General features: G+C 41.9%; 1 protein-coding gene across 6 annotated transcripts in view; it reads left to right on the top strand.

Annotated features, from left to right (window-relative positions):
- The window catches only part of MAG (myelin associated glycoprotein), a 79,473-nt gene that overhangs the window by 25,609 nt on the left and 29,449 nt on the right, over positions 1-24,415 (top strand). For 3 of the 6 annotated variants that reach the window (XM_056543856.1, XM_056543862.1, XM_056543859.1), the window contains exon 2: positions 9,840-9,882. The exons of 1 other annotated variant lie outside the window; for it this stretch is intronic. The gene's annotated coding sequence lies outside the window, so the exon portion shown is untranslated. Of the gene's footprint in view, positions 1-5,473; positions 6,044-9,839; positions 9,883-24,415 lie in introns of those variants that run through there. 2 more of the 6 variants (XM_056543858.1, XM_056543861.1) reach the window with 2 other exon arrangements.

Raw genomic sequence — 24,415 nt, forward strand, 5'->3', positions numbered from 1 at the left:
CAGGACGTATATTTACGTCCTGCGCCGGCTCCCGCGATATGAAGCGGGATCGCGGCGCGATCCTGCATCATATCGCGTCGGTCCCGACGCTCATCAAGGCCGGGACCCGCGGCTAATATCACACATCGCCGATCGCGGCGATGTGCGGTATTAACCCTTTAGAAGCGGCGGTCAAAGCTGACCGCCGCTTCTAAAGTGAAACTGAAAGTGACCCGGCTGCTCAGTCGGGCTGTTCGGGACCGCCGCGGTGAAATCGCGGCGTCCCGAACAGCTGACCGGACACCGGGAGGGCCCTTACCTGCCTCCTCGGTGGCCGATCGGCGAATGACTGCTCCGTGCCTGAGATCCAGGCAGGAGCAGTCAAGCGCCGATAATGCTGATCACAGGCGTGTTAATACACGCCTGTGATCTGTGTAAAAGATCAGTGTGTGCAGTGTTATAGGTCCCTATGGGATGACAATGATCAGTATAAGAGATCAGTGTGTGCAGTGTTATAGGTCCCTATGGGATAAAAATGATCAGTGTGTGCAGTGTTATAGGTCCCTATGGGATAACAATGATCAGTGTGTGCAGTGTTATAGGTCCCTATGGGACCTATAACACTGCAAAAAAAATGTAAAAAAAAAATGTTAATAAAGGTCATTTAACCCCTTCCCTAATAAAAGTTTGAATCACCCCCCTTTTCCCATAAAAAAATAAAACAGTGTAAAAAAAAAAGTAAATAAACATATGTGGTATCGCCGCGTGTGTAAATGTCCGAACTATAAAATATATCATTAATTAAACCGCACGGTCAATGGCGCACGCGCAAAAAAATTCCAAAGTCCAAAAAAGCGTATTTTGGTCACTTTTTATACCATTAAAAAATTAATAAAAAGTGATCAAAAAGTCCGATGAAAACAAAAATCATACCAATAAAAACTTCAGATCACGGCGCAAAAAATGAGCCCTCATACCGCCCTGTACGTGGAAAAATAAAAAAGTTATAGGGGTCAGAAGATTACATTTTTAAACGTATAAATTTTCCTGCATGTAGTTATGATTTTTTCCAGAAGTGCGACAAAATCCAACCTATATAAGTAGGGGATCATTTTAACCGTATAGACCTACAGAATAATGATAAGGTGTAATTTTTACCGAAATATGCACTGTGTAGAAACGGAAGCCCCCAAAAGTTACAAAATGGCGTTTTTTTTTCGATTTTGTCGCACAATGATTTTTTTTTCCGTTTCGCCGTGCATTTTTGAGTAAAATGACTAATGTCACTGCAAAGTAGAATTGGCGATGCAAAAAATAAGCCATAATATGGATTTTTAGGTGGAAAATTGAAAGGATTATGATTTTTAAAAGGTAAGGAGGAAAAACGAAAGTGCAAAAACGGAAAAACCCTGAGTCCTTAAGGGGTTAAATACTGTTAAAAATATATATATATACCGTGATTATACATTTCACAGTATTCGGTAGATATGTGGTTCACAGTATACGGTGAATATATTGTTCACAGTAAACGGTAGATAAACAGTTCACAGTATACAGTAGATATATGGTTTACAGATAGCTCAGCCGTGCGGTCCTAGTGCCAGCATGTTATCGTCCTTTGCCAGTCTTGTAATGCTGGGACTTGTAGTTTTGGAATAGTTGGAGGTACAGTGTTTGGATAACTCTTTTTTGTAGCAGTGTTTCCTTTAGCTGTGTGCCTACAGCTTTTGCAAAACTACAACTCCAAGCATGCCCAGACATCCTTTGACTGTCCAGGCATGCTTGGAGTTTTAGTTTTGCAACAGCTGGAGGCACATGTTTGCTAAAACCCTGTGTTATAGCAGTGTTGCTGCAGGCTGTGTTCCTCCTGAAGCCGTGTCAATCAGCCATCTTGTGTCCATGACCTTTGGACACGCTCATGCTGCTGTGGGACTCATCAGTGTCCCAAGAAGTATGGGGACCCCTAGTGGTGGGATGTTCGAAGGCAGTTTTCTATAATAAAATGTGATATTTTTTTTTTTTTTTTTTTTTTTAAAGAAGTATATTAGAAAAACTATTATTTTGCCAAGATATACAACATATAAAAGTTTTTATATCTGACAGTGCCCATTTAACCCTTACATAATTAGAAAGGAGTCTTTACTGGGTAATGTAGCTGAGCTGAAGTCACTAGCTATAGCTCTGCCATACTAGCACAGTCAGCAACCAACAGGGAAGAATGCCAGTTAAAGGGGTATTCCAGGAAAAAAAAAAAAAATATATATATTTTTTTTATATCAACTGGTTTCAGAAAGTTAAACAGATTTGTAAATTACTTCTATTAAAAAATCTTAATCCTTTCAATAATTATCAGTTGCTGAAGTTGAGTTGTTGTTTTCTGTCTGGCCATAGTGCTCTCTGCTGACATCTCTGCTTGTCTCGGGAACTGCACAGAGTAGAAGAGGTTTGCTATGGGGATTTGCTTCTAAACTGGGCGGTTCCCGAGACACGTGTCATCAGAGAGCACTTAGACAGAAAAGAACAACTCAACTTCAGCAGCTCATAAGTACTGGAAGGATTTTTTTTTATAGAAGTAATTTACAAATCTATTTAACATTCTGGAGCCAGTTGATATATATAAAAAAAGTTTTTCCTGGAATACCCCTTTTAGTCAAGCAAAGCTGCAGAGTAAAGCATGGAGTAAGGAAAAAGCAGCAACTTGCATGGCCGGCAGCAAAGACTCTGCAGGTAATCAATACCCAGAGCTAAAGAGAACTGCTTCTGCTGGGGTTGTCATCCAGCTTTCCCTGTTTCCTAAATGGCAAATATACCTAGTTGTGAATTGATATATCCCATGCTCCCATATCGTTTATACATCTAGGGTGATAGCTGCGGCTGCAGCCCTCCAGCTGTTGCTAAACTACAACTCCCAGCATGCCCGGACAGCCAGTGTCATTCAGCCACTATATGGTCTCCTAATGCTTCCGCTACCTCTAGGCTGTGCCATTCAGCCACTATATGGTCTCCTCATGCTGCCACCACCTCCACGCCGTGTAATTCAGCCACTATATGGTCTCCTCATGCTTTTGCCACCTCTAGGCTGTGTCATTCAGCCACTATACGCTGCTGCCAACTCCAGGCTGTGTCAGTCATTCAGCCACTATATGGTCTCCTCATGCTTTCGCCACCTCCAGGCTGTGTAATTCAGCCACTATATGGTCTCCTCATGCTGCCGCCACCTCCACGCTGTGTCTTTCAGCGACTATATGGTCTGCTCATGCTGCCACCACCTCCAGGCTGTGTCATTCTGCCGCCATTTGGTCTCCACTAGCTCATGTCAGTTTTCTATAGCTTTTCGACCAAAATAAATTCATATCAAACTAAATTTTTTTCTGAAAATTCTGCTAATGGGACAAATTAAAATTTAAAAAAATGTGATCATTGTTAGTCCTCATATGTTATCTTTGGAATTATCACAAGAATCCAAATCAACAGGTTGGAGCGAGAAAATTAAACCATAACTGATTAAATGAAACATTCAAAGTGTGATATGCAGTTTCGCAGTACCAGCCGTGCTTACTTACACGTGCATGGCTTGATATCTATCGAAAGCATTTGATACTGTCAAGGATCCACCCAGTAGCCCTCCCGGTTCAGGCCTGCCCCACTGAGAGGGAGTACAAACTGACACACTACTCAAAAATTGTGCAGCTCTGCGGCCTACATAGGCTGCCACCACCTCCAGACTGTGTCATTGTGCCGCCCTATGGTCTCATCATACTGCTGCCACCTCTAGGCTCTGTCATTGTGCCGCCATGTGATCTCCTTGTTATTTGATCTTATAGTTTGACACTATTTTTTCAAAGTAAACGCTTCGGGCACCCAGGACACATGGGGGGGGGGGGGGGGGGAGGTTAAAGGCAGGGGCTGGGACAGGCAGTAGCCAGCCTCGCGGCGGACTGCCATCTCAATTTTAAGATACAACTAGGAGCTTTTCCTTAGTTTACACTGCAGCAATTATACACTATTGGAGCTGGAATTACCATGGCTGCTGGCACCAGACTTACCCTCCAATGGGTCCTCAAAAAAGGATTTAAAGTTTGCTCATTCCAAATACCATGCTCTGTCATTGTGCCGCTGTGCACTGTGCTATGCCTGTTATCTACATGTCATACTTAATAACAGTATTATTTCACTACACAGAACACTCCCTATGAGTGTTACAACAAGGCAAAGTGTTCTACACTGAGGCTCTCTGTAGCCCGGAAATAGCTGTTAATAGTAATTCTCCCCGAATATATTTGGGTCGAACCAAATTTTTTCCGAAAATTCGGCAAATCTGCCGAATCGAATTTTTCAAAAATTCGCTCATCTCTAGTTACAATCATAAGCAGCCATAAGGACTGTTAGCAGAATCACATAATAGAACTTATGAATAGCGGCTGCTCCGACTATAAAGGAGAGGACAGAAATGTGACTTTACTATATTCCAGGACCTGCGGAGCTGTGGGGGGAGGGGGGGGGGGGGGGGGAGGATACTGCCACAATGTATCAATGCGTAACATGTGCCAATCTGGTCAGAGCTCTGTGCCCGTCCTATAGAATATGAGTGATGCTGATCTCGTTGGCTGCCAGGACATGCACAGATTGTCCTCCCACCTACACACCTACACAGAGGCAGACAGACACCAGCTGAACACTTAGTAACATGTAGCGTGCCATCTTCATACACTTGGTTCTTCACCAGCTCACAGGGAGGGAGGTCTGCGCTGCAGCTCGTAGGAATGTGTGTGTGGGTACAAGCTTTGATGGAAATGTAGAGAAAGTGCATTGCAAAACTCCTACTAGAAAACCGAGCCCGTTATCATCGCTCTGGAGAAGACTGTGCCCGGCTCATTGTCATCGCCCTAGAGAAGACTGTGCCCGGCTCATTGGCATCGCCCCAGAGAAGACTGTGCCCAGCTCATTGTCATTGCCCCAGAGAAGACTGTGCCCAGCTCATTGGCATTGCCCCAAAGAAGACTGTGCCCAGCTCATTGTCATCACCCCAGAGAAGACTGTGCCCAGCTCATTGTTATCACCCCAGAGAAGACTGTGCCCGACTCATTGTCATCGCCCCAGAGAAGACTGTGCCCGACTCATTGTCATCACCCCAGAGAAGACTGTGCCCGACTTATTGTCATCGCCCCAGAGAAGACTGTGCCTGGCTCATTGTCATCACCCCAGAGAAGACTGTGCCTAGCTCATGGTCATCATCCCAGAGAAGACTGTGCCCGGCTCATTGTCATCGCCCCAGAGAAGACTGTGCCCGACTCATTGTCATCACCCCAGAGAAGACTGTGCCTAGCTCATGGTCATCATCCCAGAGAAGACTGTGCCCGGCTCATTGTCATCGCCCCAGAGAAGACAGTGCCGGTTCATTGCCATCGCCCCAGAGAAGACAGTGCCGGTTCATTGCCATCGCCCCAGAGAAGACTGTGCCCGGCTCATTGCCATCACCCCAGAGAAGACTGTGCCCGACTCATTGTCATCACCCCAGAGAAGACTGTGCCCGACTCATTGTCATCACCCCAGAGAAGACTGTGCCCGGCTCATTGTCATCGCCCCAGAGAAGACTGTGCCCAACTCATTGTCATCGCCCCAGAGAAGACTGTGCCCGGCTCATTGTCATCGCCCTAGAGAAGACTGTGCCCAGCTCTGTGTTTGGTCCTGAGGAAGACCCAGTCCAATTCATTGGCATTAGTGCCTGCTTCACTGGCATTATTCTGGAGAAAACTGTACCTGGCTCATTGGTATTATTCTGGAGGCCACTTGTTATGGTCCATTAGAGAAGACTGTGCCCAGTTCAGTGCCATTATACAATACAGTGACCAGCTCTGTGGCATACTTCTGGAATAAGACTCTTCCAGTCTCAGCAACATTGCTATACAAGAGACTGTGCCCGACTTGCTGGCATTATACCAAGCTGTATTGAATTCATTGACATTATTCAGCACCAGACAATACCCATCTCAAGGGCATTATATATAAACGGTGCCAGGGTAGCACGTTATGGGGCTTGGCATCTGAGGGGCACCACATCTAGGTGAGTGATTTATCACTGTATTTGCAGACTGTGTTACTTGGCTTCTCATGGCGCCCATAGAGATGCCAAGAATTCAGCTTGATGGCAGCCGGAACCATGGATGGGCACAATTCTAGAATATTTTTAGGAGTTTCTTTTGGTTTATTATGGGCCGAGGATTATAATACAGTAATATCATTCTTGCAAAGTTTTGCCACAATCTATCTGCATGCATTGAGGTTCCCTTCCCTGTACTGAGAATACAATAATGTCTCCAAACAGTGGCCCTCCAGCTGTTGCAAAACTACAACTTCCAGCATGCCCGGACAGCCAACGGCTGTCCGGGCATGCTGGGAGCTGTAGTTTTGCAACAGCTGGACGGATTGTGTTCCGGATGAGGAATACAACCATGTATCCCTTCATGTCAGTAAAAGTATAGTATAGTATATATAAGTGTGTATATATATATATATATATATATATATATATATATATATATACCAGTATATATGTGTGTGTGTATATATATATATATATATATATATATATATATATATATATATACACACACACACACACATATAGTATCAGGGGTCAAGTCCTGCAGGAACATGTGGGAACTGAGTTCCTGCACTTTTTCCAAAGCAGGAGCACCATTCCTATTAGCAGGACCAGATCTTGAGTGGAAATCATGGGTGAGTTCCTTCACTTTTTTTTTCAGGACTTGACCTCTGTATCGTATATAGATACATGTGTGGTGTAGGACAGTGGTCTCTCAACTGTGTCCCTCCAGCTGTTGGCAGTTCGGGCATGCTGGGAGTTGTAGTTTTGCAACAGCTGAATGTATTGTGTTCCTTTCTCGGACTAGGAATATGTATCCCTTCATGTTAGAAAAAGATTATATTAGCAAAACAATAACAATTATTACAAAAACAATAACAATTATTATTATTATATTAAACATAAAAAATATTAAAATAATATAAAATATCATACTTAATATAGTATAATAATAATTACACACACACACACATATATATATATATATATATATATATATATATATATATATATATATATATCTCATGCTGGGAGTTGTAGTTTCGCAACAGCTGGAGGGCCACAGTTTGGAGACCACTGGTGTAGAATCATGTATACATATAAGAGACATCTGCAGCTGCAAATATTTTTCTATCCTGTTTTTGTATTTTTGTAATCTCTTTAAATGATGTGACCATAGAAATACCCCCTATGGGGCCTTCATATCAGGTTGCCCTATGTCACCCCTGACACCCCCTGTCCAGCCCAAATGTCTATCTCAAAATAAGGTGGGCACTTTTCAAAGAAAACTAAAAAAACAACTGTTCTAGGGGCAGTGTTTTCCAAATAGTGTGCCTCCAGCTGTTGAAAAACTTCAACTCTCAGCATGCCCGGACATGCTGGGAATTGTAGTTTTGCAACAGCTGAAGGCACACTGTTTGGAATACACTGGGAGAAGGGGTATATGGTGAAATGACCCCACTACCAGAATGGGGCTCCTATTGATATGCTGTATTTCTATCACCCGTCTGCATATTTAGGGTATATTTGTTCCGATACAAATCTGTCTATGGAGAGTGTCGGCTGCAACAAAGTAGCAATGAAGTTCTAATAGAATAAAAAAGAATGAGATGCGTCGCCCATTAGACATTATATACAAGTGCAATTAATGGGGGGTGGGGGTGGGGTGGGGGGTGCAAAGGGGGAGGTGGTCAGATTGATGATAACGTAGTTGCAATGGCATCTGCGAATTTCTAATAGAGAAGGGTTATTGTTCACACAGCGGAATATCCGCACAAATTCCGTTCAGCAAAGTTTGGTGAACGAAATGGCGGAATTCCGACCGAATTTTGGCAGAATTTCTACGGAATTTATATGGCGAAAGTCTGTGTTCTGGAAACACAGAATTCTGCTGAAATTCAAAGCCCCCATTGACCTCAAAGGGATTCCGCAAAATTAAAAACAGGTCTTTAAAATTTTGCGGAATGCGGAATTGCAATTGCAGAAATTCAGCAGTGTGAACGGGACAGCAGAATCCCATAGGCAATCACATTTTGGCGAATTACCGGCAGAATTCACATGCGGAATTCCGCACGGAAATTGCGCTGTGTGAACATAGCCTCAATGGGATAACCTGGACCTTTTCACTAATGTAAAATTTTAATACAATCAGTCCTGCTGTTTCTTAGTTATATCCGTTCTGGGAAAGTTGGGTTATAATGTGTACTGTGTCTGCTCTTACCCAACTTTTCTGTTCTGAATGGCAGCTCTTGGTAAAGCTCCTTGTAAACAATCCTTGTAGGAACTGTAATGGGGTGAGGCTAGGCTGCCCTGGAGCCTACAATAGACCAAAACCTTTCTCTGTAGTATATACTGTATACCACAAATGCAAATTCACGAAAGGGTTCGTAGCGCAGCAGGTGTAGGAAAAGCAGGAACACTTTATGAGAACCTCACATGGGATACAACATGGTGGCACAGTAACGATGACGCGTTTCAGAGCCTTCAAGATCCTTAATCATGACATGAGTAATGGCAAACTCGCAGGTGCTCCCCTTGCGTTCTCCGACCTGTGGATCACTAGCTGTTGCAAGACTACAATTCCCAGCATGCCCTGACAGCCTTCTGTTAGTTTGGCGTCAAATTTTCATTTTGGACAGGAATCAGTTGTGTCTACAGCAGCAGTGTTTTCCCAACGGTGTGCCTCCAGCTGTTGCAAAACTACAACTCCCAGCATGCCTGGACAGCCAAAGTCTGTTGTGTCTACAGCAGTGTTTTCGAAACGGCATGCCTCCAGCTGTTGCATACTACAACTCTCATCATGCCTGGACAGCCGAAGGCTGTTGTGTCTACAGCAGTGATTTAGAAACGGTGTTCCTCCAGCTGTTGCAAAACTACAACTCCCAGCATGCCTGGACAGCCGAAGGCTGTTGTGTCTACAGCAGTGTTTTCGAAACGGCATGCCTCCAGCTGTTGCATGCTACAACTCCCATCATGCCTGGACAGCCGAAGGCTGTTGTGTCTACAGCAGTGATTTCGAAACGGTGTGCCTCCAGCTGTTGCAAAACTACAACTCCCAGCATGCCTGGACAGCCGAAGGCTGTCCAGGCATGCTGGGAGTTGTAGTTTTGCAACAGTCGGAGACACACTGTTTGGAAAACACTGGTCTACAGAGTAATCTCAATATATAATAATAATAACAATAAATATAATATTAAAAATAATATAAAATATTATAGATATAAATAAATACATATATATTTATCTGTTAATCTCTGTGTAGATGCATTGTGTAGAACAGTGGTCTCCAAAACGGTGGCCCTCCAGCTGTTGCAAAACTACAAGAATGCCCGGACAGCCAAAGTCAACTCCTAGCATACTGGGAGATGTAGATTTGCAACAGCTGGAGGCACCCTGGTAGGAAAACACTGGTCTACAGAGCAGTCTCTGACTGATGGAGCTGAAAGGACAACCGAACAAGAGAGAATGTCCATAATAAAACAAGCCTTTGGCTTTTACGGCATGCTGGGAGTTGTAGTGGAGAGCCACACATTTGGACAACCTACAGTCTCATGTGAATGGGAAAAGTTGCTCCATATTCGCTTTTGTCATCATTTCTATCAATTCGCACCATTATTTCTTGTTTTTGCTGTTCTCGGATTATTACTATTTGTGGCAATTTATCATATATTTTATATTATTTTTATAATAATTTATTTATATATATATTAATATATATTATATAATTTTTTTTTCTCCTTTTTTTTTTTTTTTCCAGAACAAACCATATTTAGATATCTGGGGAAATTTGCACGGAGCAGGTAAGTGCGTGGCGGCTTTAATTTTCCGCCATCCTATTGTTGTCAGTGAATGCCTCCACATGGACCAGGCGCCGCTTTCATTACCGTGTTCATTACAGCGCTCCGCGCTGCCTGTCGCGTGATACAATGACACGGGAAGGGACCTTGTGCTCTGCGCTAACAATGCCTCCTGTAAATGAGATACATTCTGTCACGTTCGCCTTTGATCCCTTACAATCGCGCCGACGACTCGCTGAATCCGAAATCCGGAAAAAAAATGATCAAAAAAAACCTGCGGTAAATATAAGACCTCAACCCATTCGCTAATGTCAAGTTTTAATACATTCAGTCCTGCTGTTTCTTAGTTATATCAGTTCTGGGAAAGCTGGGTGATGTGTAATGTGTCTGCTGTCATGGCTCTCACCCAACTTTTCTGTTCTGAATGGCAGCTCCTGGTAAAGCTGAGTAACAGTCCTTGTAGGAACTGTAATGGGGTGAGGCAAGGCTCCCCTGGAGCCCACAATAGGGCAAAACCCCTCTCTGTAGTATATATTGTATACCACAGAACATCACATGGGATACAGCATGGTGGAACAATAAGGCAGACGCATTTCAGAGCCTTCAAAATCCTTAATGATGGCATGAGTAAGGAGGAGGATCCAAAATACGTTGGAGAGTACAAAAAGGAATGTGGGCTCTTATAGACCTGTGGTCTCCAAACTATGGACCTCCAGCTGTTGCAGAACTACAAAAATAGCAGGAACAAATTTATTAGAACATAAGATAGCGCATGCTGGAACAGTAACACCGACATTTTTCGGATCCTCCAAGATTTTTAATCATAGCATGAGTAAGGATCTTGGAGGATTTGAAATGTGTCGGAAAACACAAAAAGTTATGTGGGCTCTTATAGACCCGTAGTTTACAAACTATGGACCCTGAGCTGTTGCAGAAATGCAACTCCCAGTACGCTGGGAGTTATAGTTCTGTAACAGCTGGAGTTGTAGTTTTGCAACAGCCGGAGGTCCACAATTTGGAGACCACTGTTCTGCAACAGCTGGGAATTGCAGTTCTGTAGTTGTAGTTCTGCAAGAGCTGGAGGTCCACAGTTTGGAGACCACTAGACTATAAGAGCCCACATTCCTTTTTGTGCTTCTGACGCATTTCAAATCCTGGAAAATCCTTACAAATGCCATGATTAAGGATCTTGAAGTATCCAAAATGTGTCGGCACTACTGTTCCACTTCCATGGTTTGTGCCAGTGTTTCAATGCTTTAGACCAGCATTGCAGAACTACAACTCCCAGCACACATGGAGAGTCAACGGCATCGGAAAAGCACAAAAAAGGAATGTGGGTTCTATAGGGTGTACAAAAATCTGCTGGGCCAATTATTGCAACGGCTCCATATACCATCACTATCGTCATATGGCACCACCTACTTATAATCATATGTAAATGTGCATATATATATATATATATATATATATATATATATGCCATATGGCACCACCCACTCATTAGCATATGTAAATCTGTATATATATATATATATATATATATATATATATATACACCTCTATGTGGCTGGTATAATGTCTGCAGGCTCTAAGATATATATATATAAATATATATATATATATATACACCTCTATGTGGCTGGTATAATGTCTGCAGGCTCTAATATATATATATATATATATATATATATATATATATATATATACACACCTCTATGTGGCTGGTATAATGTCTGCAGGCTCTAATATATATATATATACCTCTATGTGGCTGTATAATGTCTGCAGGCTCTAATATATATATATATATATATATATATATATATATATATATATATATATATATATATATATACACCTCTATGTGGCTGTATAATGTCTGCAGGCTCTAATATATATATATATATATATATATATATACACCTCTATGTGGCTGTATAATGTCTGCAGGCTCTAATATATATATATATATATATATATATATATATATATATATATATATATATATATATATATATATACACCTCTATGTGGCTGTATAATGTCTGCAGGCTCTAATATATATATATATATATATATATATATATATATATATATACACCTCTATGTGGCTGTATAATGTCTGCAGGCTCTAGTATATATATATATACACCTCTATGTGGCTGTATAATGTCTGCAGGCTCTAATATATATATATATACCTCTATGTGGCTGTATAATGTCTGCAGGCTCTAATATATATATATATACCTCTATGTGGCTGTATAATGTCTGCAGGCTCTAGTATATATATATATACCTCTATGTGGCTGTATAATGTCTGCAGGCTCTAATATATATATACACCTCTATGTGGCTGTATAATGTCTGCAGGCTCTAATATATATATATACACCTCTATGTGGCTGTATAATGTCTGCAGGCTCTAGTATATATATATATATATATATATATATATATATATATACACCTCTATGTGGCTGTATAATGTCTGCAGGCTCTAATATATATATATATATATATATATATATATATATATATATATATATACCTCTATGTGGCTGTATAATGTCTGCAGGCTCTAATATATATATATATATACACCTCTATGTGGCTGTATAATGTCTGCAGGCTCTAATATATATATATATATATATATATATATATATATATATATACACCTCTATGTGGCTGTATAATGTCTGCAGGCTCTAATATATATATATATATACACCTCTATGTGGCTGTATAATGTCTGCAGGCTCTAATATATATATATATACACCTCTATGTGGCTGTATAATGTCTGCAGGCTCTAATATATATATACACCTCTATGTGGCTGTATAATGTCTGCAGGCTCTAGTATATATATATATATACACCTCTATGTGGCTGTATAATGTCTGCAGGCTCTAGTATATATATATATACACCTCTATGTGGCTGTATAATGTCTGCAGGCTCTAATATATATATATATATATATATATATATATATATATATATACACCTCTATGTGGCTGTATAATGTTTTCAGGCTCTAATATATATATATATATATATATATATATATATATATATATATATACACCTCTATGTGGCTGTATAATGTTTGCAGGCTCTAATATATATATATATACACCTCTATGTGGCTGTATAATGTCTGCAGGCTCTAATATATATATACACCTCTATGTGGCTGTATAATGTCTGCAGGCTCTAGTATATATATATATATACACCTCTATGTGGCTGTATAATGTCTGCAGGCTCTAGTATATATATACACCTCTATGTGGCCGTATAATGTCTGCAGGCTCTAATATATATATATATATACACACCTCTATGTGGCTGGTATAATGTCTGCAGGCTCTAATATATATATATATATACACACACCTCTATGTGGCCGTATAATGTCTGCAGGCTCTAATATATATATATATATATACACACCTCTATGTGGCTGTATAATGTCTGCAGGCTCTAGTATATATATATATATATATATATATATATATATATATATATACATATATACACCTCTATGTGGCTGTATAATGTCTGCAGGCTCTAGTATATATATATATATATATATATATATATATATATATACACACCTCTATGTGGCTGTATAATGTCTGCAGGCTCTAATATATATATATATATATATATATATATATATATATATATATATATATATATATATACACACCTCTATGTGGCTGTATAATGTCTGCAGGCTCTAGTATATATATATATATATATATATATATATACACCTCTATGTGGCTGTATAATGTCTGCAGGCTCTAGTATATATATATATATATATATATATATATATATACACACACCTCTATGTGGCTGTATAATGTCTGCAGGCTCTAATATATATATATATATATATATATATATATACACCTCTATGTGGCTGTATAATGTCTTCAGACTCTCATTCACATTCATAGATGGAGGAAGCAGCAGGTGAAGCCTTTAGAGATCTGAATGTAGGGATGTATCTGTAATGTTCAGCTCGGCTCCGCTACATTACACAGACAATGGTTATTACGGATTCCAGAAATAAAAGTACAGCTCAGAACGTACAGATTTATTTTAGAATGGGGGTAATTGACTCTAATAATCATTTCTATTGTTAGGTGACGCGGCTGCTTCCCACCGAGTCTTTGTTATCAGACAGTTTAGAGATAACACAAAACATCCCTGCAAAATAGAGAGAAAGCTTTAGGGTATTCTCCAAAAGGAAACACATCAAATAAAAAAAATCCTCTTTTCATCTATAATGGTCTTGTGTGGGCTGAATGTTCCTCTAGCGACCAGGACAGATAAATCGCTAACCGCGGTGCGCCGGAGCCTATAGGCATCAAAGACGCCACTGACTTATTATCTAGTGCTGCGAAATGAACTGGTGGGAAATTATAAGAGTAATTCTAGTCACAAGTGACACAGAAAAGAAAAGACAAAGCTAAAAGGTTACGAAAATGTAGACAATATGATCAAAAAATGTAATTATTACTATGAGAAATAAAATAATAGCACTACTATTGTAGGGTACTATTTAATAGGATATAACTACTATAATACTGCTCCTATATACAAGAATATAACTACTATAATACTGCCTCCTATATACAAGAATATAACTACTATAATACTGCTCCTATATACAAGAATATAACTACTATAATACTGCCTCCTATATACCAGAATATAACTACTATAATACTGCTCCTATATACAAGAATATAAGTACTATAATACTGCCCCCTATATACAAGAATATAACTACTGTAATACTGCTCCTATATACAAGAATATAACTACTATAATACTGCTCCTATATACAAGAATATAACTACTATAATACTGCTCCTATATACAAGAATATAACTACTATAATACTGCTCCTATATACAAGAATATAACTACTATAATACTGCCCCTATATACAAGAATATAACTACTATAATACTGCTCCTATATACAAGAATATAACTACTATAATACTGCTCCTATATACGAGAATATAACTACTATAATACTGCCTCCTATATACAAGAATATAATTACTATAATACTGCTCCTATATACAAGAATATAACTACTATAATACTGCCTCCTATATACAAGAATATAACTACTATAATACTGCCTCCTATATACAAGACTATAACTACTATAATACTGCTCCTATATACAAGAATATAACTACTATAATACTGCCTCCTATATACAAGAATATAACTACTATAATACTGCTCCTATATACAAGAATATAACTACTATAATACTGCTCCTATATACAAGAATATAACTACTATAATACTGCTCCTATGTACAAGAATATAACTACTATAATACTGCTCCTATGTACAAGAATATAACTACTATAATACTGCTCCTATATACAAGAATATAACTACTATAATACTGCCTCCTATATACAAGAATATAACTACTATAATACTGCTCCTATATACAATAATATAACTACTATAATACTGCCTCCTATATACAAGAATATAACTACTATAATACTGCCTCCTATATACAAGACTATAACTACTATAATACTGCTCCTATGTACAAGAATATAACTACTATAATACTGCTCCTATGTACAAGAATATAACTACTATAATACTGCTACTATATACAAGAATACAACTACTATAATACTGCTCCTATATACAAGAATATAACTACTATAATACTGCCTCCTATATACAAGAATATAACTACTATAATACTGCTCCTATATACAAGAATATACCTTCTATAATACTGCTCCTATATACAAGAATATAACTACTATAATACTGCTCCTATATACAAGAATATACCTACTATAATACTGCTCCTATATACAAGAATATAACTACTATAATACTGCTCCTACATACAAGAATATAACTACTATAATACTGCTCCTATATACAAGAATATACCTACTATAATACTGCTCCTATATACAAGAATATAACTACTATAATACTGCTCCTATATACAAGAATATAACTACTGTAATACTGCCCCTATATACAAGAATATAACTACTATAATACTGCTCCTATATACAAGAATATAACTACTATAATACTGCTCCTATATACAAGAATATAACTACTATAATACTGCTCCTACATACAAGAATATAACTACTATAATACTGCTCCTATATACAAGAATATAACTACTATAATACTGCCCCTATATACAAGAATATAACTACTATAACACTGCTCCTATATACAAGAATATAACTACTACAATACTGCTCCCCTATGTACAAGACCCCTAGGTACTGACCCTACTAGAGGTTAGAGGATGAGGTATTGAAGGGTTTTCCAGCAGCACAGAGTGTTTTAGGAGAGGATTGTGCTGATCTTGATGGAGGTCACAAGGTTCGGTATAGGAGGAGGCAGGTTTTTCCCCTGTCAGCACAGAGTATTTCAGGAGAGGACTGTGCTGCTTTGTAGGAATCAGTGACCAATCGCTTTGTGTCTTCTGTCGATGCCAGAATGTGCGTTCAGGACCGCAGCGTTCACTTTCTCTGCGTACGGTCCATCGGTTGCGGTTTCCCCATTGTCTGATTCGGTATCACATCCGGTTCCTCGCAGCGCTCCCATCATATGTTCCTCATATGTTTATTTTGCTTGTCGCTGACTTCATCTCCATAATACGGTAGAATATAACAACACCATATTGTGCCGCCAGTGTAATGATCTCCAGACCAGAATGTGGGGACAGGAGGCATGTACGGGATTTGGAAGAAGTTTTATTATCTGACACTCTGAACGCTGCACATTGTGGAATCGCACGGGGGTTATTAAAGGGGTACTCCCCTGGGAAACATTTTTTTTTATTTCCTTTCTTTCTGACCACAGTGCTCTCTGCTGACACCTCTGTCCATATCGGGAACTGTCCAGAAAAGGAGAGGTTTGCTGTGGGGATTTTCTCCTAATCTGGACAGTTCCTGACACGGACAAAGGTGGCAGCAGAGAGCACTGTTGTCAGACTGAAAAGAAATTCAAAAAGAAAAGAACTTCCCTTGCAGCATACAGCAGCTGATAAGTACTGGAAGGGTTAACATTTTTCAATAGAAGTAATTTACAAATCTGTTTAACTTTCTGGCACCAGTTGATTTAAAACAAAATGTTTTCCAGTGGAGCACCCCTTTAACAGGATCGGGAAGGAAACCAGCCACTAGGGGCAGCAGAGCATTGAAGTCTATGACAGAATAAGGGAAACCAGCCACTAGGGGCAGCAGAGCATTGAGGTCTATAACAGAATAAGGGAAACCAGCCACTAGGGGCAGCAAAGCATTGAGGTCAATGACAGAATAAGGGAAACCAGCCACTAGGGGCAGCAAAGCATTGAGGTCTATGACAGAATAAGGGAAACCAGCCACTAGGGGCAGCAGAGCATTGAGGTCTATGACAGAATAAGGGAAACCAGCCACTAGGGGCAGCAGAGCATTGAGGTCTATGACAGAATAAGGGAAACCAGCCACTAGGGGCAGCAGAGCATTGAGGTCTATGACAGAATAAGGGAAACCAGCCACTAGGGGCAGCAAAGCATTGAGGTCTATGACAGAATAAGGGAAACCAGCCTCTAGGGGCAGCAGAGCATTGAGGTCTATGACCTAATAAGGGAAACCAGCCACTAGGGGCAGCAGAGCATTGAGGTCTATGACAGAATAAGGGAAACCAGCCTCTAGGGGCAGCAGAGCATTGAGGTCTATGACCTAATAAGGGAAACCAGCCACTAGGGGCAGCAGAGCATTGAGGTCTATGACAGAATAAGGGAAACCAGCCACTAGGGGCAGCAGAGCATTGAGGTCTATAACAGAATAAGGGAAACCAGCCACTAGGGGCAGCAGAGCATTGAGGTCTATGACAGAATAAGGGAAACCAGCCACTAGGGGCAGCAGAGCATTGAGGTCTATGACAGAATAAGGGAAACCAGCCTCTAGGGGCAGCAGAGCATTGAGGTCTATGACCTAATAAGGGAAACCAGCCACTAGGGGCAGCAGAGCATTGAGGTCTATGACAGAATAAGGGAAACCAGCCACTAGGGGCAGCAGAGCATTGAGGTCTATAACAGAATAAGGGAAACCAGCCACTAGGGGCAGCAGAGCATTGAGGTCTATGACAGAATAAGGGAAACCAGCCACTAGGGGCAGCAGAGCATTGAGGTCTATGACAGAATAAGGGAAACCAGCCACTAGGGGCAGCAAAGCATTGAGGTCTATGACAGAATAAGGGAAACCAGCCACTAGGGGCAGCAGAGCATTGAGGTCTATGACAGAATAAGGGAAACCAGCCTCTAGGGGCAGCAAAGCATTGAGGTCTATGACAGAATAAGGGAAACCAGCCACTAGGGGCAGCAGAGCATTGAGGTCTATGACAGAATAAGGGAAACCAGCCACTAGGGGCAGCAAAGCATTGAGGTCTATGACAGAATAAGGGAAACCAACCACTAGGGGCAGCAGAGCATTGAGGTCTATAACAGAATAAGGGAAACCAGCCACTAGGGGCAGCAGAGCATTGAGGTCTATGACAGAATAAGGGAAACCAGCCACTAGGGGCAGCAGAGCATTGAGGTCTATGACAGAATAAGGGAAACCAGCCTCTAGGGGCAGCAGAGCATTGAGGTCTATGACCTAATAAGGGAAACCAGCCACTAGGGGCAGCAGAGCATTGAGGTCTATGACAGAATAAGGGAAACCAGCCACTAGGGGCAGCAGAGCATTGAGGTCTATGACAGAATAAGGGAAACCAGCCACTAGGGGCAGCAGAGCATTGAGGCCTATGACAGAATAAGGGAAACCAGCCACTAGGGGCAGCAGAGCATTGAGGTCTATGACAGAATAAGGGAAACCAGCCACTAGGGGCAGCAGAGCATTGAGGTCTATGACAGAATAAGGGAAACCAGCCACTAGGGGCAGCAGAGCATTGAGGTCTATGACAGAATAAGGGAAACCAGCCACTAGGGGCAGCAGAGCATTGAGGCCTATGACAGAATAAGGGAAACCAGCCACTAGGGGCAGCAGAGCATTGAGGTCTATGACAGAATAAGGGAAACCAGCCACTAGGGGCAGCAGAGCATTGAGGTCTATGACAGAATAAGGGAAACCAGCCACTAGGGGCAGCAGAGCATTGAGGTCTATGACAGAATAAGGGAAACCAGCCACTAGGGGCAGCAGAGCATTGAGGTCTATGACAGAATAAGGGAAACCAGCCACTAGGGGCAGCAGAGCATTGAGGTCTATGACAGAATAAGGGAAACCAGCCACTAGGGGCAGCAGAGCATTGAGGTCTATGACAGAATAATTGAAACCAGCCACTAGGGGCAGCAGAGCATTGAGGTCTATGACAGAATAAGGGAAACCAGCCACTAGGGGCAGCAGAGCATTGAGGTCTATGACAGAATAAGGGAAACCAGCCACTAGGGGCAGCAGAGCATTGAGGTCTATGACAGAATAAGGGAAACCAGCCACTAGGGGCAGCAGAGCATTGAGGTCTATGACAGAATAAGGGAAACCAGCCACTAGGGGCAGCAGAGCATTGAGGTCTATGACAGAATAAGGGAAACCAGCCACTAGGGGCAGCAGAGCATTGAGGTCTATGACAGAATAAGGGAAACCAGCCACTAGGGGCAGCAGAGCATTGAGGTCTATGACAGAATAAGGGAAACCAGCCACTAGGGGCAGCAGAGCATTGAGGTCTATGACAGAATAAGGGAAACCAGCCACTAGGGGCAGCAGAGCATTGAGGTCTATGACAGAATAAGGGAAACCAGCCACTAGGGGCAGCAGAGCATTGAGGTCTATGACAGGACTAGGAATAAAAAAACATTCATTTTTCAAAACAAAAGTTTTGTGTTGCCATATACTAAGAGCCATAAGTTTAATTTCTTTCCTTATTTTTTAATGGAGCATCAAGAGGGATGTTATTTTGTGGGGACAAGTTGTAGCGCTTATGGATTTTTGGGGTACATATATTATTCATTGACTTTATTACAATATTTACCAGGTGAGATAAACTATGAGTTACTTTTATAATATGGGTCATCGTGCTTGCGGTAATAGAAGTAATGTGAAATTTTTAAATAAATAGTTTTATATTATTCCTAAAAAACAGAGATGTCTATCTATCTATCTATCTTATATCTATCTATCTATCTCATATCTATCTATCTATCTATCTATCTATCTATCTCATATCTATCTCATATCTATCTATCTATCTATCTATCTCATATCTATCTCATATCGATCTATCTCATATCTATCATATATCTATCTCATATCTATCTATCTCATATCTATCTATCTCATATCTATCATATATCTATCTCATATCTATCTATCTCATATCTATCTCATATCTATCTATCTCATATCTATCTATCTCATATCTATCTATCTATCTATCTATCTATCTCATATCTATCTCATATCTATCTATCTATCTATCTATCCATCTCATATCTATATATCTCATATCTATCAATCTATCTATCTCATATCTATATATCTCATATCTATCTATCTCATATCTATCAATCTATCTATCTCATATCTATCTATCTATCTATCTATCTATCTATCTATCTATCTATCTCATATATATCTATCTATCTATCTCATATCTATCTGTCTGTCTATCTATCTTTCTTTCTTTCTTTCTTTCTATCTATCTATCATCTATTTTATTGCTTTTACATTTTATTATTCCCACTAGATCAGTGTTTCCCAACTATTGTGCCTCCTTTTGGAAAACAGTTGGAAAACTACACCTCCCAGCATGCCTGGACAGCCTTTGGCTTTATAGCCAAAATTGGGACATTTAAGTACCTCCCCCAAGAACACTAAATTGTTAAGCCCCTACTTCTCCTACCCCTTAGATACCGTGTTTGCTATTGACTGTGGCATCTGAGGGGTTAAACAGCTGGGATAAGGGGAATTCACATCTGAAATCTGCAACATATATAGTTACCAATATGCCAAAGGCGGAACATTAAGGTTCTGGGAAAGCCCTTTAACACTTACATCTGTCCTGGGCTTTGGACAGGAATTAGTTACATTTTTTAAGTTTTTGACATTTAGCAGTTATTCTTATATAATTTATTCTTATACATTTTATTCTTATATAGTTTATTCTTATATATTTTATTCTTATATAATTTATTCTTATATAATTTATTCTTATATAATTTATTCTTATATAATTTATTCTTATACATTTTATTCTTATATATTTTATTCTTATATAGTTTATTCTTATATAGTTTATTCTTATATAGTTTATTCTTATATAGTTTTTTCTTATATAGTTTATTCTTATATATTTTATTGTTATATATTTTATTTATTTCAAGTATTTCGTTTTCTAGGCCTGTAATCCTATGCACAACTTGGTTTTTCTTAATACGTTGTCACGATTCGGCTGGCTGGAGGTGGATCCTCTGTGCCAGAGAGGGATTGGCGTGGACCGTGCCGGTGGACCGGTTCTAAGTTGCTACTGGTTTTCACCAGAGCCCGCCGCAAAGCGGGATGGTCTTGCAGCGGCGGTAGCAACCAGGTCGTATCCACCGGCAACGGCTCAACCTCTCTGACTGCTGAGATAAGCGCGGTACAAGGGATAAGGCAAGAGCAAGGTCGGACGTAGCAGAAGGTCAGGGCAGGCAGCAAGGATCGTAGTCAGGGGCAACGGCAGGAGGTCTGGAACACAGGCTAGGAACACACAAGGGAACGCTTTCACTGGCACAATGGCAACAAGATCCGGCAAGGAAGGGAAGGGGAAGTGAGGTATAAGTAGGGAGTGCACAGGTGCAAGCTAATTAAGCTAATTGGGCCAGGCACCAATCATTGGTGCACTGGCCCTTTAAGTCTCAGAGAGCTGGCGCGCGCGCGCCCTAGAGAGCGGAGCCGCGCGCGCCAGCACATGACAGCAGGGGACCGGGACGGGTAAGTGACTTGGGATGCGATTTGCGAGCGGGCGCGTGCCGCTGTGCGAATCGCATCCCCGACGGCCATGTCAGTGCAGCGCTCCCGGTCAGCGGGACTGACCGGGGCGCTGCAGGGAGAGAGACGCCGTGAGCGCTCCGGGAAGGAGCGGGGACCCGGAGCGCTCGGCGTAACAGTACCCCCCCCCCCCCCCCCCCCTTGGGTCTCCCCCTCTTTTTGGGACCTGAAAATTCTTTAATCCGGAAGACGTCTGAGGACCCGGAGACCGGAGTAGCTTTCTCTAGGCATTTCACTTCAAAGGGTCCAAGATAACGTGGTCCCAGATAAAAACTGGGGACACGGAAGCGGATATACTTGGTGGAGAGCCACACAAAAACAGGAGGAGCTCTTCTCTTTTTTCCGGCAAGCTTCTTCACCCGGGATGAGGCTAGTATGAGGAATTTTAGAGTCTTTTTCCAGACGGTGGCGAAGCCCCGGGAAACCTCATCAACAGCGGGCACACAAGAAGGCGTGGGAGTGGGGAGGGAGGGAAGAGGGTAAAGCTTGGCACGGGGCAGAGTGTTAACAGGACAGGGGCTATGAGAAGGAGACACAGCATAGTCCAGATAGGCCTTGGGGAGACCAGGTAAAGGAGGAGACACAGAGGTTTGACTGACGGGACTGGGAGCAGACGTGAGGCATTTTCTGTGGCAAGAAGCACCCCAGCTCTTGATCTCCCCGGTGGTTCAGACAAGGGTAGAGGAGTGGCGTTGGAGCCATGGCAGACCGAGGAGGACTTCAGAGGAGCATTTGGGCAAAACAAAAAGTTCAATTTTTTCGAGATACAGTTCCATGCTCAATCGCACAGTGCAGTATAGAAGTAAATCTTCTTTCTTTCTGCGGCGAGTCCTCTCTTCAGGGGTCAGGCGAGACCGATCCACTTGCATAGCCTCCTCGGCGGGAGGCACAGGGGTGGATTGCAAAGGATACTGTGAGAGAGGTGCTCCGAGCGGTGTGGCACATGGCAGGGCCTTCCCAGGCAGGAGACCACGGCAGAGTCTAGAGTCCCCATCAAATTTGTCCGGCAGGGACAAGCAGGGGTTAGGAGCGGCGAGTCGCTGCGGAGGAGTTGCAGGAGCCGGCGGAGGAGATGGTTGTTGCTGTTGCAGCTGCTGTGTCTGTGACTGAAGTTGCTGTATCTGCGGCAGCAGCTGCTGTATCTGTGACTGAAGTTGCTGTGTCACGGTGGTCAAGTATGCCAGCTGGTGATTTCGTTGGGTGATCATTAGGGATTGCTGGGCAATCACCGTGGAAATGTCGGCAAGACTTGACAGCGGCACCTCAGCGGAATCCATCGCCGGATCTACTGTCACGATTCGGCAGGCTGGAGGTGGATCCTCTGTGTCAGAGAGGGATTGGCGTGGACCGTGTCGGTGGACCGGTTCTAAGTTGCTACTGGTATTCACCAGAGCCCGCCGCAAAGCGGGATGGTCTTGCAGCGGCGGTAGCAACCAGGTCGTATCCACCGGCAACGGCTCAACCTCTCTGACTGCTGAGATAAGCGCGGTACAAGGGATAAGGCAAGAGCAAGGTCGGACGTAGCAGAAGGTCAGGGCAGGCAGCAAGGATCGTAGTCAGGGGCAACGGCAGGAGGTCTGGAACACAGGCAGGAACACTCAAGGAAAGGCTTTCACTGGCACAATGGCAACAAGATCCGGCGAGGGAGTGCAGGGGAAGTGAGGTATAAGTAGGGAGTGCACAGGTGCAAGCTAATTAAGCTAATTGGGCCAGGCACCAATCATTGGTGCACTGGCCCTTTAAGTCTCAGAGAGCTGGCGCGCGCGCGCCCTAGGGAGCGGAGCCGCGCGCGCCAGCACATGACAGCAGGGGACCGGGACGGGTAAGTGACTTGGGATGCGATTCGCGAGCGGGCGCGTCCCGCTGTGCGAATCGCATCCCCGACGGCCATGTCAGTGCAGCGCTCCCGGTCAGCGGGACTGACCGGGGCGCTGCAGGGAGAGAGACGCCGTGAGCGCTCCGGGGAGGAGCGGAGACCCGGAGCGCTCGGCGTAACATACGTTCTTGTCTTCATTATATAAGATCTTATTCCGTAAAGTGCGGGATGTGTGACCCTCAGGGGTAGCGTTATGACTATGGCGTTTACATTCACATGGGCCCTGGTAGATGGGTTCGTAATAAACCATAAACCAATGAAACCGTGATCTTTTAGGAAAGCAAATATTATTAGAAAAAGATGATCTGCAGGTTAAAAGTAACAGTGTATTTTAAACAGGGTGCAAGATGCATTTCGAGGGTAAATTTCCCCTTTATCAATTGCTAAATGATCATCTGGCACATACAGTGCCAGTTTAAATAACAAGCATTTTGGTGCCATTCAGGGGGTCAAGGGTCAGAGTGGGCGTTAGAATTCTGAGAGATAAGGCGGCGCTTTTAGTAAAATAAGTGATAAAATACACAAAAAGTAATTTATGTAAAAGATGTAAAAAGAGTCTCCTTTGCTCTCTCTCGCTTGAAACTTGAAAATGATCTGTTATT

Source organism: Hyla sarda, chromosome 10, assembly GCF_029499605.1.
Source record: "Hyla sarda isolate aHylSar1 chromosome 10, aHylSar1.hap1, whole genome shotgun sequence".
NCBI lineage: Eukaryota > Metazoa > Chordata > Amphibia > Anura > Hylidae > Hyla > Hyla sarda.